The sequence below is a fragment of the Balaenoptera physalus genome (assembly GCF_965194825.1).
Source record: "Balaenoptera physalus genome assembly, chromosome: X".
NCBI lineage: Eukaryota > Metazoa > Chordata > Mammalia > Artiodactyla > Balaenopteridae > Balaenoptera > Balaenoptera physalus.
The window spans coordinates 37,086,748-37,101,437 of NC_138903.1; the positions used below are offsets into that span (position 1 = coordinate 37,086,748).

A 14,690-nucleotide genomic window follows, 5' to 3' on the forward strand; every position below is an offset into this window, starting at 1 on the left:
TATGCTTAGATATTAGTGAAATGAATGACAGCAATGATACAAGGGATGGGAGGAAGGAATTAGGATTATTTTGTTACTATAACCTCACACTACCCATGAAGTGGTATAGTGCTATTTGAAAGTGGACTTGGTTTAACTATAATTGTATATTGCAAACTCCAGGGCAACCACTAAAAAAGTTTAAAAAGAATTGTGACTGATATGTTGTGAAAGGAAAGAAAATGAAATTATAAAAAATGCTCAATTAAAACCAAAAAGGGAAGAAAAAAGTGGAAGACAAAAATAGGAACAAAGAGCCACAAATAGAAAATAGTAATGAATATGGTAGATGTTAATCCAACTATATCAATAATCACTTTGAATGTCAATGGTCTAAATGCACCAATTAAAAGACAAAGAATGTCAGAGTGGATCAAAAACCAAGACCCAACTATATGTTGTCTACATGAAACCCACTTTAACTATAAAGACACATATAGATTAAAAGTAAATGGATGGAAGAAAATATACCATACTAACACTAATCAAAAGAAAGCAGGAATCATTATTTTAATTTCAGACAGAGCAAACTTCAAAGCAATGAACATTATCAAGGATAAAGAAGGGTATTACACAATGATAAAGGGGTCAATTCTCCAAAAAGACATAACAATCCCAAATGTGTATGTGCCTAATAACAGAGTGGCAAACTATGTAAGGCCAAAACTAATAAAATTGCAAAGAGAAGTAGATGAGTCCACTATCATAGTTGGAGACTTCAACTCTGTCAGAAATGGACAGATTCAGGTGGCAGAAAATCAGTAAATTATATCAGTAGTTGAATTCAACAATACTATTAATCAACTGCATATACTGACATCTACAGACTATTCATCTAACATCAGCAGAATATACGTTCTTAAGCTCACATGGAACATTTACCAAGACAAACCAAATTCTGGGCCAAAAACACACCTTAACAAATTTAAAAGAATAGAAATTATACATCGTCTGCTCTCAAAGAACAATGGAGTTAAACTAGAAATCAATAACAGAAAGATAACTGGAAAATCATAAAATATGTGGAGATTAAGCAACATCCTTCTAAATAACACTTGGAACAAAGAAGAAATCTCAAGAGAAATTTTTAAATATTTTGAACTAAATGAAAACAAAAACACAACTTATCAAAATTTGTGGGATGCAGTAAAAGCAGTGCTTAGAAGGAAATGTGTAGCATTGAATGCATATATTAGAAAATTCAATAACTGAAATGAAAAATTCACTGGAGGGGCTCAAAAGTAGCTTTAAAGTGGGAAGAGAAAGAATTAATGAACTTAAAGACAGATCAATGGAGATTATGTAATCTGAAGAACAGAGAAAATAGAATGAAGAAAAATGAACAGAGTTTCAGAAATATCATCCACCATTAAGCACACCAACATCAATGTAATGGGAACGCCAGTAGGAGAGGAAAGAGCAGAAAAAAATATTCAAAACAATGTCTGAAAAATTCCTAAATTTGATGAAAAGCCTATGCATCCAGGAAGCTCAGCAAATTCCGTGTAGGATAAATTCAGAGAACCACAAACAGACATATCACAGTAAAAAATGCGGAAAGCCGAAGACAAGAAGAAAATCCTGAAAGCAGCAAGAAAAAAACGCCTAGTCACTTACAAGGGAACCCCAATAAGATTAACATTTGACTTCTCAGCAAAATAACAAAAGCCAAAAGGCAGTGCGATAACATATTCAAAGTGCTCAAAGAAAAGTCTACCAAGAATCCTATATCTAGCAAAGCTGTCTTTCAGAAATGAAGATGAAATAAAGACATTACCAGATAAACAAAAACTGAGAAAATGTATTGCTAGCACACCCACCTTACAAGAAATACTAAAGAAAGTTCTTCAGGTTGAAAGCAAGTTACCCCAGCCATTTGAATCCACAAGAAAAAACAGTACCAGTAAAGGTAATTATATAATTATAGAAGACAGTATAAATGCATATTTCTTCTCTTAACTTATTTTTAAAGCAATTATTAAAACAATATGTATATAATTGTATTAGTGGGCCTATAACATATAGAAATGTAATATATTTGCCAATAATAGCACAAAGGAAATGGGTGGTGGCTGACCTGTACTGGACAAAGGAAATGACATCACATAGTAACAAAAATCCATAGGAATAAATGAAGAGAATTAGAAATGATAAATAAGAAGATTAATATCACCACATATTATGGTTATAATAATATAATGGCAAGATATAATGCCATAAATACATGCTTGCTCTCCTTTCTTCTCTCTGCTTCTTTAAAAGACATAAAATTATATAAAGTAATAATTACAACAATGTATTGTTGGGTTTGTAACATATATAAGCTGTAATATATATAATAATAACAGCACAAAAAGGGGGAATGGAATAGAGCTACATAGGAATAACATTTCTGTATCTCACCGGAATTAGTATAAATCTGAAGTAAATTTTGGTAAGTTAAGATGTACAGGGTAAGCCCTAGAGCAACTAAGGAAATAATTCAAAAAATATAGTGAAAAAAATCATTAAATTAACTAAGATTTACATTAGAAAATATTCACTTAATGCAAAATAGAGTAAACAAGGAATAGAGGAAGAAAAGAGATACAGAAAACAAAATATAAAATGGTAGCCATAATTCTAACTATATCAATAAAAACATTAAATGTGCATGGATTAAACAATCCAATAAAAGAGCAGAGGAGAGGAGAAGATGGCAGAAGAGTGAGACGCAGAGATCACCCTCCTCCCCACAGATACATCAGAAATACATCTACACGTGGAACTGCTCCTATAGAACACCCACTGAACGCTAGCAGAAGACCTCAGATCTCCCAAAAGGCAAGAAACTCCCCACGTACTTGGCCGTGTGGATGAAAGGCTCTTGGTGCTCCAGCCAGGCGTCACGGCTGTGCCTCTGAGGTGGGAGAGGCAACTTCAGGACACTGGTCAACAAGAGACCTCCCAGCTCCACATAACACCAAACGGCAAAAATCTCCCAGAGATCTCCATCTCAACACCAAGACCCAGCTTCACTCAACAACCAGCAAGCTACAGTGCTGGACACCCTATGCCAAACAACTAGCAAGACAGGAACACAGCCCCATCCATTAGCACAGAGGCTGCCTAAAATCATAATAAGGCCACAGACACCCCAAAACACACCACCAGACGTGGACCTGCCCACCAGAAAGACAAGATCCAGCCTCATCCACCAGAACACAGGCACTAGTCCCCTCCACCAGGAAGCCTACAAAACCCACTGAACCAACCTTAGCCACTGGGGACAGACACCAAAAACAACAGGAACTACGAACCTGCAGCCTGCGAAAAGCAGACCCCAAACACAGTAAGATAAGCAAAATGAGACGACAGAAAAACACACAGCAGATGAAGGAGCAAGGTGAAAACCCACCAGACCTAACAAATGAAGAGGAAATAGGCAGTCTACCTGAAAAAGAATTCAGAATAATGACAGTAAAGATGATCCAAAATCTTGGAAATAGAATAGACAAAATGCAAGAAACATTTAACAAGGACCTAGAAGAACTAAAGAGGAAACTAGCAACGATGAACAACACAATAAATGAAAGTAAAAACACTTTAGATGGGATCAATACCAGAATAACTGAGGCAGAAGAACGGATACGTGACCTGAAAGATAAAATAGTGGAAATAACTACTGCAGAGCAGAATAAAGAAAAAAGAATGAAAAGAACTGAGGACAGTCTCAGAGACCTCTGGGACAACATTAAACACACCAACATTCGAATTATAGGGGTCCCAGAAGAAGAAGAGAAAAAGAAAGGGACTGAGAAAATATTTGAAGAGATTATAGTTGAAAACTTCCCTAATATGGGAAAGGAAATAGTTAATCAAGCCCTGGAAACACAGAGAGTCCAATACAGGATAAATCCAAGGAGAAACACGCCAAGACACGTATTAATCAAACTATCAAAAATTAAATATAAAGAAAACATATTAAAAGCAACAAGGGAAAAACAACAAATAACACACAAGGGAATCCCCATAAGGTTAACAGCTGATCTTTCAGCAGAAACTCTGCAAGCCAGAAGGGAGTGGCAGGACATACTTAAAGTCATGAAGGAGAAAAACCTACAACCAAGACTAATCTACCCAGCAAGGATCTCATTCAGATTTGATGGAGAAATTAAAACCTTTACAGACAAGCAAAAGCTGAGAGAGTTCAGCACCACCAAACCAGCTTTACAACAAATGCTAAAAGAACTTCTCTAGGCAACAAACACAAGAGAAGGAAAACACCTACAATAACAAACCCAAAACATTTAAGAAAATGGGAATAGGAACATACATATCGATAATTACCTTAAATGTAAATGGATTAAATGCTCCAACCAAAAGATAGACTGGCTGAATGGATACAAAAACAAGACCTGTATATTTGCTGTCTACAAGAGACCCACTTCAGACCTAGGGACACATACAGACTGAAAGTGAGGGGATGGAAAAAGATATTCCATGCAAATGGAAATCAAAAGAAAGCTGGAGTAGCAATTCTCATATCAGACAAAACAGCCTTTAAAATAAAGACTATTACAAGAAACAAAGAAGGACACTACATAATGATCAAGGGATCGATCCAAGAGGAAGGTATAACAATTGTAAATATTTATGCACCCAACATAGGAGCACCTCAATACATAAGGCAAGTACTAACAGCCATAAAAGGGGAAATCGACAGTAACACAATCATACTAGGGGACTTTAACACCCCACTTTCACCAATGGACAGATCATCCAAAATGAAAATAAATAAGGAAACACAAGCTTTAAATGATACATTAAACAAGATGGACTTAATTGATATTTCTAGGACATTCCACCCAAAAACAACAGAATACACATTTCTCTCAAGTGCTCATGGAACATTCTCCAGGATAGATCATATCTTGGGTCACAAATCAAACCTTGGTAAATTTTAGAAAACTGAAATCGTATCAAGTATCTTTTCTGACCACAACGCTATGAGACTAGATATCAATTACAGGAAAAGATCTGTAAAAAATACAAACACATGGAGGCTAAACAATACACTACTTAATAACCAAGTGATAACTGAAGAAATCAAAGGGGAAATCAAAAAATACCTAGAAACAAATGACAATGGAGACAGGATGACCCAAAACCTATGGGATGCAGCAAAAGCATTTCTAAGAGGGAAATTTATAGCAATACAATCCTACCTTAAGAAACAGGAAACATCTGAAATGAACAACCTAACCTTGCACCTAAAGCAATTAGAGAAAGAAGAAAAAAAAAACGCCGAAGTTAGCAGAAGGAAAGAAATTATAAAGATCAGATCAGAAATAAATGAGAAAAAAATGAAGGAAACGATAGCAAAGATCAATAAAACTAAAAGCTGGTTCTTTGAGAAGATAAACAAAATTGATAAACCATTAGCCAGACTCATCAAGAAAAAAAGGGAGAAAACTCAAATCAACAGAATTAGAAATGAAAAAGAAGTAACAACTGACACTGCAGAAATACAAACGATCATGAGAGATTACTACAAGCAACTCTATGCCAATAAAATGGACAACCTGGAAGAAATGGACAAATTCGTAGAAATGCACAACCTGCCGAGACTGAACCAGGAAGAAATAGAAAATATGAACAGACCAATCACCAGCACTGAAATTGTAACTCTGATTAAAAATCTTCCAACAAACAAAAGCCCAGGACCACATGGCTTCACAGGCGAATTCTATCAAACATTTAGAGAAGAGCTAACACCTATCCTTCTCAAACTCTTCGAAAATATTGCAGAGAGAGGAACACTCCCCAACTCATTCTATGAGGCCACCATCACCCTGATACCAAAACCAGGCAAAGATGTCACAAAGAAAGAAAACTACAGGCCAATATCACTGATGAACATAGATGCAAAAATCCTCAACAAAATACTAGCAAACAGAATCCAACAGCGTATTAAAAGGATCATACACCATGATCAAGTGGGGTTTATTCCAGGAATGCAAGGATTCTTCAATATATGCAAATCAATCAACGTGATACACCATATTAACAAATTGAAGGAGAAAAACCATATGATCATCTCAATAGATGCAGAGAAAGCTTTTGACAAAATTCAACACCCATTTATGATAAAAGCCCTGCAGAAAGTAGGCATAGAGGGAACTTTCCTCAACACAATAAAGGCCATATATGACAAACCCACAGCCAACATCATCCTCAATGGTGAAAAATTGAAACCATTTCCACTAAGATCAGGAACAAGACAAGGTTGCCCACTCTCACCACTATTATTCAACATAGTTTTGGAAGTTTTAGCCACAGCAATCAGAGAAGAAAAAGAAATAAAAGGAATCCAAATGGGAAAAGAGGTAAAGCTGTCACTGTTTGCAGATGACATGATACTATACATAGAGAATCCTAAAGATGCTACCAGAAAACTACTAGAGCTAATCAATGAATTGGGTAAAGTAGCAGGATACAAACCTAATGCACAGAAATCTCTTGCGTTCCTATACACTAATGATGAAAAATCTGAAAGTGAAATTAAGAAAATACTCCCATTTACCACTGCAACAAAAAGAATAAAATATCTAGGAATAAACCTACCTAAGGAGACAAAAGACCTGTATGCAGAAAATTATAAGACACTGATGAAAGAAATTAAAGATGATACAGATGGAGAGATATACCATGTTCTTGGATTGGAAGAATCAACATTGTGAAAATGACTCTACTACCCAAAGCAATCTACAGATTCAATGCAATCCCTATCAAACTACCACTGGCATTTTCCACAGAACTAGAACAAGAAATTTCACAATTTGTATGGAAACACAAAATACCCCGAATAGCCAAAGCAATCTTGAGAACGAAAAATGGAGTTGGAGGAATCAGGCTCCCTGACTTCAGACTATACTACAAAGCTACAGTAATCAAGACAGTATGGTACTGGCACAAAAACAGAAATATAGATCAATGGAACAGGATAGAAAGCCCAGAGATAAACCCATGCACATATGGTCACCTTATCTTTGATAAAGGAGGCAAGAATATACAATGGAGAAAAGTCAGCCTCTTCAATAAGTGGTGCTGGGAAAACTGGACAGGTACATGTAAAAGTATGAAATTAGAACACTCCCTAACACCAAACACAAAAATAAACTCAAAATGGATTAAAGACCTAAATGTAAGGCCAGACACTATCAAACTCTTAGAGGAAAACATAGGCAGAACACTCTATGACATAAATCACAGCAAGATCCTTTTTGACCCAGCTCCTAGAGAAATGGAAATAAAAACAAAAATAAACAAATGGGACCTAATGAAACCTGAAAGCTTTTGCACAGCAAAGGAAACCATAAACAAGACGAAAACACAACCCTCAGAATGGGAGAAAATATTTGCAAATGAAGCAACTGACAAAGGATTAATCTCCAAAATTTACAAGCAGCTCATGCAGCTCAATATCAAAAACACAAACAACCCAATCCAAAAATGGGCAGAAGACCTAAATAGACATTTCTCCAAAGAAGATATACTGATTGCCAACAAACACGTGAAAGGATGCTCAACATCATTAATCATTAGAGAAATGCAAATCAAAACTACGCTAAGATATCATCTCACACCGGTCAGAATGGCCATCATCAAAAAATCTACAAACAATAAATGCTGGAGAGGGTGTGGAGAAAGGGGAACACTCTTGCACTGTTGGCGGGAATGTAAATTGATACAGCCACTATGGAGAACAGTATGGAGGTTCCTTAAAAAACTAAAAATAGAACTACCATACGACCCAGCAATCCCACTACTGGGCATATACCCTGAGAAAACCATAATTCAAAAAGAGTCATGTACCAAAATATTCATTGCAGCTCTATTTACAATAGCCAGGACATGGAAGCAACCTAAGTGTCCATCATCAGATGAATGGATAAAGAAGATGTGGCACATATATACAATGGAATATTACTCAGCCATAAAAGGAAACGAAATTGAGTTATTTGTAGTGAGGTGGATGGAGTTAGAGTCTGTCCTACAGAGTGAAGTAAGTCAGAAAGAGAAAAACAAATACAGTATGCTAACACATATATATGGAATCTAAGGGGAAAAAAAAGGTCATGAAGAACCTAGTGGCAAGACGGGAATAAAGACACAGACCTACTAGAGAATGGACTTGAGGATATGGGGAGGGGGAAGGGTAAGCTGTGACAAAGTGAGAGAGTGGCATGGACATATATACACTACCAAACGTAAAACAGATAGCTAGTGGGAAGCAACCGCATAGCACAGGGAGATCAGCTCGGTGCTTTGTGACCACCTAGAGGGGTAGGATAGGGAGGGTGGGAGGGAGGGAGATGCAAGAGGGAAGAGATATGGGAACATATGTATATGTATAACTGATTCACTTTGCTATAAAGTAGAAACTAACACACCATTGTAAAGCAATTATACTCCAATAAAGATGTTAAAAAAAAGTGAACTAAAAAAAAAGCAGAGACTGTTAGACTGGATTAAAATACAAGATCCAACTATATGCTGTCACAATTTAGATTCAAAGATACAAATAGATTGAAAGTAAAAGGATGGAAAAAGATATATGGTGCAAACAGCAACCACAAGAAAGTTGGAGTGGCTATACTAATATCAAATAAAATAGACTTTAAAACAAAAAAAAATGTTACTAGAGATTAAAAAGTATATTTTATAATGATAAAAGGGTTAATACATCTGGAAGATAAAACAAGTATAAACATATATGCACCTAACAACCCAAAATACATGAAGTAAAAACTGACAAACTTTAAGGGAGAAATGGACAAGTCAACAATAATGGAAACTTCAATAGCCCCCAGTCAATAATGGATAGAACAATTAGGTAGAAGGCCTAACTGGCAAATGATCAACAAGGAAATAAGACACTTGAGCAGCATTATAAACCAACTAAACAGACACCCATAGAACCCTTCACTCAATAACAGCAGAATATAAATTCTTCTCAAGTGCACAGAAACATTCTCCAAATAAGACCATATGTTAGGCCAGAAAATAAACCTCAAAGAAAGAGAAAAACAAATATCATATGGTAAGGCATATATGTGGAATCTAGAAAAATGGTACAGATGAACCTGTTTGCAAGGCAAAAATAGAGACACAGACGTAGAGAACAAAAGTATGGACACCAAGGGGCGAAGGGGGGGATGGGATGAGCTGCAAGATTAAGATTGACATATATACCCTAATATGTATAAAATAAATAACTAATGAGAACCTGCTGTATAGCATAGGGAACTCTACTTAATGCTCTGTGGTGACCTAAATGGGACAGAAATCCGAAAAAGAAGGGATATATGTATACATATAGCTGATTCACTTCACTGTACAGCAGAAGTTAACATTATAAAGCAACTATACCCCAATAAAAAAATTTAATAAGTAAATAAAAGGATTGAAATAATAGGAAGTATGTTCTCTAATCATGACAGAATGATATTAGAAATCAATAAGTGAAAGAAATTTGGAAAACTCATAAATAAGAGGAAATTAAACAACACACTCCACTCTGACTTGCTTGAGACATTTTCTGAGGTGTTTGAGACTCCTCCTTACTATTTAAGAGTCTTCCTGTCAGACTGAGACACTTTTTGACATGTTTGAGATCCTTCCTCCTTTCTTCTTTTTGGTCACAAATAAGACTTTTTATTTGTCACGACTAAAAGTCTGAATTTTAAACAGATTCTTGGACTGGTGGCTCATATCCATCAGCTTGTTCAACTTTAGTACCTGTCTCATCCCCAGTAGATTTTCCAGAACTACTACCGTCACAATTAAGCCCCATGAGTTTTCCCAATTCAAACATGGGCTTCTTTAGCATCCTTACTTCTCTAACAAAGACATCATGGAGTGGATAAATACATTGGCAAACCTCTTCTATGTCTTTTCCAATGCTGTCTGGAATCAATTTATTGACCACTTCTTTCAAGTCATTTGTCTACACCTCTAGGGTCATGATTTCCATCATCTTCCTCTGGATTTGGCAGACCTGTTGGTGCTAAGTATAAGACCTCTTCCAAATCTAATTCTTACATTTTTTAATAAAATAGACAAAGCAAATAACGTTCAGTAGTCTTGACACTGACATGAGCGTCAATCATGGGCTGCCATTTTTTGACCATGGAGCACATTTTGTCCCAGGTAAACTCCATGCTATTGAAGTTAGTCAGGCAGTTTTGCCCTGAACATCCTCAGTAATTAGCTTGAGTATTCTAAATGCAACTGCATCATTCTGCAGATCAGCAAGGCTCATTTCAAAAACATGATATCATTTGGTTCCTTGAGTTCTCATGACTAGTGTTTTTCCAACATTTCTTATATTGAACACAGCTGGTGCTTTCACGTCATACCAGTCTTTCTTAGAAATTGGATCAACCACTTTCTTCTTGGCTCCCTTTTTGCTGCCTTTCATTAGGTGCTTGTTCCTGCCAACTGTCAAGGTGCTGCTCAGAGCCCTTCCTTGGTTTTGAGACTCTTTCTGATTTCTCCATCCAGACATGTTTTTGATCCTTCCCTTCCTATTTGAGATTCTCTCTGACTTGTCTGACTCTCTTCCTGACATTCATGAGTGTCTTCCTGGCCTATTTGAGACCCATCCTTAAATATATATATATATATATATATATATATATACATATAAGAACACTAAGACTTTGCCTGACATTTTTTTTAACATTTTTATTGGACTATAATTGCTTTCCAATGGTGTGTTAGTTTCTGCTTTATAGCAAAATGAATCAGTTATAGATATACATATATCCCCATATCTCTTCCCTCTTGCATCTCCCTCCCTCCCACCCTCCCTATCCCACCCTTCTAGCTGGTAACAAAGCACCAAGCTGATCTCCCTGTGCTATGTGACTGCTTCCCACTAGCTATCTGTTTTACATTTGGTAGTGTATATATGTCCATATATACACTACCACTCTCTCACTTTGTCCCAGCTTACCCTTCCCCCTCCCCATGTCCTCAAGTCCATTCTCTAGTAGGTCTGTGTCTTTATTCCCATCTTGCCCCTAGTTTCTTCATGACCTTTTTTTTTTTTTTTAGATTCCATATATATGTGTTAGCATACGGTATTTGTTTTTCTCTTTCTGACTTACTTCACTCTGTAGGACAGACTCTAGGTCCATCCACCTCACTACAAATAACTCAATTTCGTTTCTTTATATGGCTGAGTAATATTCCATTGTATATATGTGCCACATCTTCTTTATCCATTCATCTGTTGATGGACACTTAAGTTGCTTCCATTTCCTGTCTATTGTAAATAGAGCTGCAATTAACATTGTGGTACATGACTCTTTTTGAATTATGTTTTTCTCAGGGTATATGCACAGTAGTGGGATTGCTGGGTCGTATGGTAGTTCTATTTTTAGTTTTTTAAGGAACCACCATACTGTTCTCCATAGAGGCTGTAACAATTTACATTCCCACCAACAGTGTATGAGGGTTCCCTTTTCTCCACACCCTCTCCAGCATTTATTGTTTGTAGATTTTTCGATGATGGCTATTCTGACTGGTGTGAGATGATACTGCATTGTAGTTTTGATTTGCGTTTCTCTAATGACTAATGATGTTCAGCATTCTTTCATGTGTTTGTTGGCAATCTGTATATCTTCTTTGGAGAAATGTCTATTTAGGCCTTCTGCCCATTTTTGGATTGGGGTGTTTGTTTTTTTGATATTGAGCTGCATGAGCTGCTTGTAAATTTTGGAGACTAATCCTTTGTCAGTTGCTTCATTTGCAAATATTTTCTCCCATTCTGAGGGTTATGTTTTCGTCTTGTTTATGGTTTCCTTTGCTGTGCAAAACCTTTTAAGTTTCATTAGGTCCCATTTGTTTATTTTTGTTTTTATTTCCATTTCTCTAGGAGCTGGGTCAAAAAGGATCTTGCTGTGATTTATGTCATAGAGTGTTCTGCCTATGTTTTCCTCTAAGAGTTTGATAGTGTTTGGCCTTACATTTAGGTCTTTAATCCATTTAGAGTTTATTTTTGTGTATGGTGCTAGGGAGTGTTCTAATTTCATTCTTTTACATGTAGCTGTCCAGTTTTACCAGCACCACTTATTGAAGAGGCTGTCTTTTCTCCATTGTATATTCTTGCCTCCTTTATCAAAGATAAGGTGACCATATGTGCGTGGGTTTTCTCTGGGCGTTCTATCCTGTTCCATTGATCTATATTTCTGTTTTTGTGCCAGTACCATACTGTCTTGATTACTGTAGCTTTGTAGTATAGTCTGAAGTCAGGGAGCCTGATTCCTCCAGCTCCGTTTTTCTTTCTCAAGATTGCTTTGGCTATTCAGGGTCTTTTGTGTTTCCATACAAATTGTGAAATTTCTTGTTCTAGTTCTGTGGAAAATGCCAGTGGTAGTTTGATAGGGATTGCATTGAATCTATAGATTGCTTTGGGTAGTAGAGTCATTTTCACAATGTTGATTCTTCCAATCCAAGAACATGGTATATCTCTCCATCTATTTGTATCATCTTTAATTTCTTTCATCAGTGTCTTATAATTTTCTGCATACAGGTCTTTTGTCTCCTTAGGTAGGTTTATTCCTAGATATTTTATTCTTTTTGTTGCAGTGGTAAATGAGAGTGTTTTCTTAATTTCACTTTCAGATTTTTCATCATTAGTGTATAGGAATGCAAGAGATTGCTGTGCATTAGTTTTGTATCCTGCTACTTTACCAAATTCATTGATTAGCTCTAGTAGTTTTCTGGTAGCATCTTTAGGATTCTCCACATAGAGTATCATGTCATCTGCAAACAGTGACAGCTTTACTTCTTCTTTTCCAATTTGGATTCCTTTTATTTCTTTTTCTTCTCTGATTGCTGTGGCTAAAACTTCCAAAACTATGTTGAATAATAGTGGTGAGAGTGGACAACCTTGTCTTGTTCCTGATCTTAGTGGAAGTGGTTTCAGTTTTTCACCATTGAGGATGATGTTGGCTGTGGGTTTGTCATATATGGCTTTTATTATGTTGAGGTAAGTTCCTTTTATGCCTACTTTCTGAAGGGTTTTTATCATAAATGGGAGTTGAATTTTGTCAAAAGCTTTCTCTGCATCTACTGAGATGATCATATGGTTTTTCTCCTTCAATTTGTTAATATGGTGTATCACACTGATTGATTTGCATATATTGAAGTATCCTTGCATTCCTGGGATAAACCCCACTGGATCATGGTGTATGATCCTTTTAATGTGCCATTGAATTCTGTTTGCTAGAACTTTGTTGAGGATTTTTGCATCTGTGTTCATCAGTGATATTGGTCTGTAGTTTTTTTTGTGACATCTTTGTCTGGTTTTGGTATCAGGGTGATGGTGGCCTCGTAGAATGAGTTGGGGAGTGTTCCTCCCTCTGCTATATTTTGGAAGAGTTTGAGAAGGACAGGTGTTAGCTCTTCTCTAAATGTTTGATAGAATTCACCTGTGAAGCCATGTGGTCCTGGGCTTTTGTTTGTTGGAAGATTTTTAATCAGAGTTACAATTTCAGTGCTTGTGATTGGTCTGTTCATATTTTCTATTTCTTCCTGGTTCAGTCTCGGCAGGTTGTGCATTTCTAAGAATTTGTCCATTTTTTCCACGTTGTCCATTTTATTGGCATAGAGTTGCTTGTAGTAATCTCTCATGATCCTTTGTATTTCTGCAGTGTCAGTTGTTACTTCCCCTTTTTCATTTCTAATTCTATTGATTTGAGTCTTCTCCTTTTTTTTCTTGAGGAGTGTGGCTAATGGTTTATCAATGTTGTTTATCTTCTCAAAGAACCAGCTTTTAGTTTTATTGATCTTTGCTATCGTTTCCTTCATTTCTTTTTCATTTATTTCTGATATGATCTTTATGATTTCTTTCCTTCTGCTAACTTTGGGGTTTTTTTGTTCTTCTTTCTCTAATTGCTTTAGGTGTCAGGTTAGGTTGTTTATTTGAGTTGTTTCTTGTTTCTTAAGCTAGGATTGTATTGCTATAAACTTCCCTCTTAGAACTGCTTTTGCTGCATCCCATAGGTTTTGGGTCGTCCTGTCTCCATTGTCATTTGTTTCTAGGTATTTTTTGATTTCCTCTTTGATTTCTTCGGTGATCTCTTGGTTATTAAGTAGTGTATTGTTTAGCCTCCATGTGTTTGTATTTTTAACAGATTTTTTCCTGTAATTGATATCTAGTCTCATAGCATTGTGGTCAGAAAAGATACTTGATACGATTTCAATTTTCTTAAATTTACCAAGGCTTGATTTGTGACCCAAGATATGATCTATCCTGGAGAATGTTCCATGAGCACTTGAGAAGTGTAATCTGTTGTTTTTGGATGGAATGTCCTATAAATATCAATTAAGTCCATCTTGTTTAATGTATCATTTAAAGCTTGTGTTTCCTTATTTATTTTCATTTTGGATGATCTGTCCATTGGTGAAAGTGGGGTGTTAAAGTCCCCTACTATGATTGTGTTACTGTCGATTTCCCCTTTTATGGCTGTTAGTATTTGCCTTATGTATTGAGGTGCTCCTATGTTGGGTGCATAAATATTTACAATTGTTATATCTTCCTCTTGGATCGATCCCTTGATCATTATGTAGTGTCCTTCTTTGTCTCTTGTAATAGT

The 14,690-nt window shown here is 36.2% G+C and overlaps 1 long non-coding RNA gene and 2 pseudogenes across 3 annotated transcripts in view; all 3 read right to left on the reverse strand.

Annotated features, from left to right (window-relative positions):
- The window catches only part of LOC309652595 (tRNA wybutosine-synthesizing protein 3 homolog), a 28,635-nt pseudogene extending 27,307 nt beyond the window's left edge, over positions 1–1,328 (reverse strand). Inside the window, exon 1 of the transcript XR_014268755.1 lies at positions 1–1,328. This exon is cut by the window's left edge and continues 26,736 nt beyond it. The product of XR_014268755.1 is annotated as a tRNA wybutosine-synthesizing protein 3 homolog (transcript).
- Positions 1–14,690, reverse strand: part of LOC309652649 — a 183,150-nt gene that overhangs the window by 147,751 nt on the left and 20,709 nt on the right. The gene's annotated exons all lie outside the window — the stretch shown is intronic.
- On the reverse strand, positions 9,767–10,654 carry LOC309652571 (small ribosomal subunit protein eS1 pseudogene; annotated as a pseudogene). The gene has a single exon. The product of its transcript is annotated as a small ribosomal subunit protein eS1 pseudogene (transcript).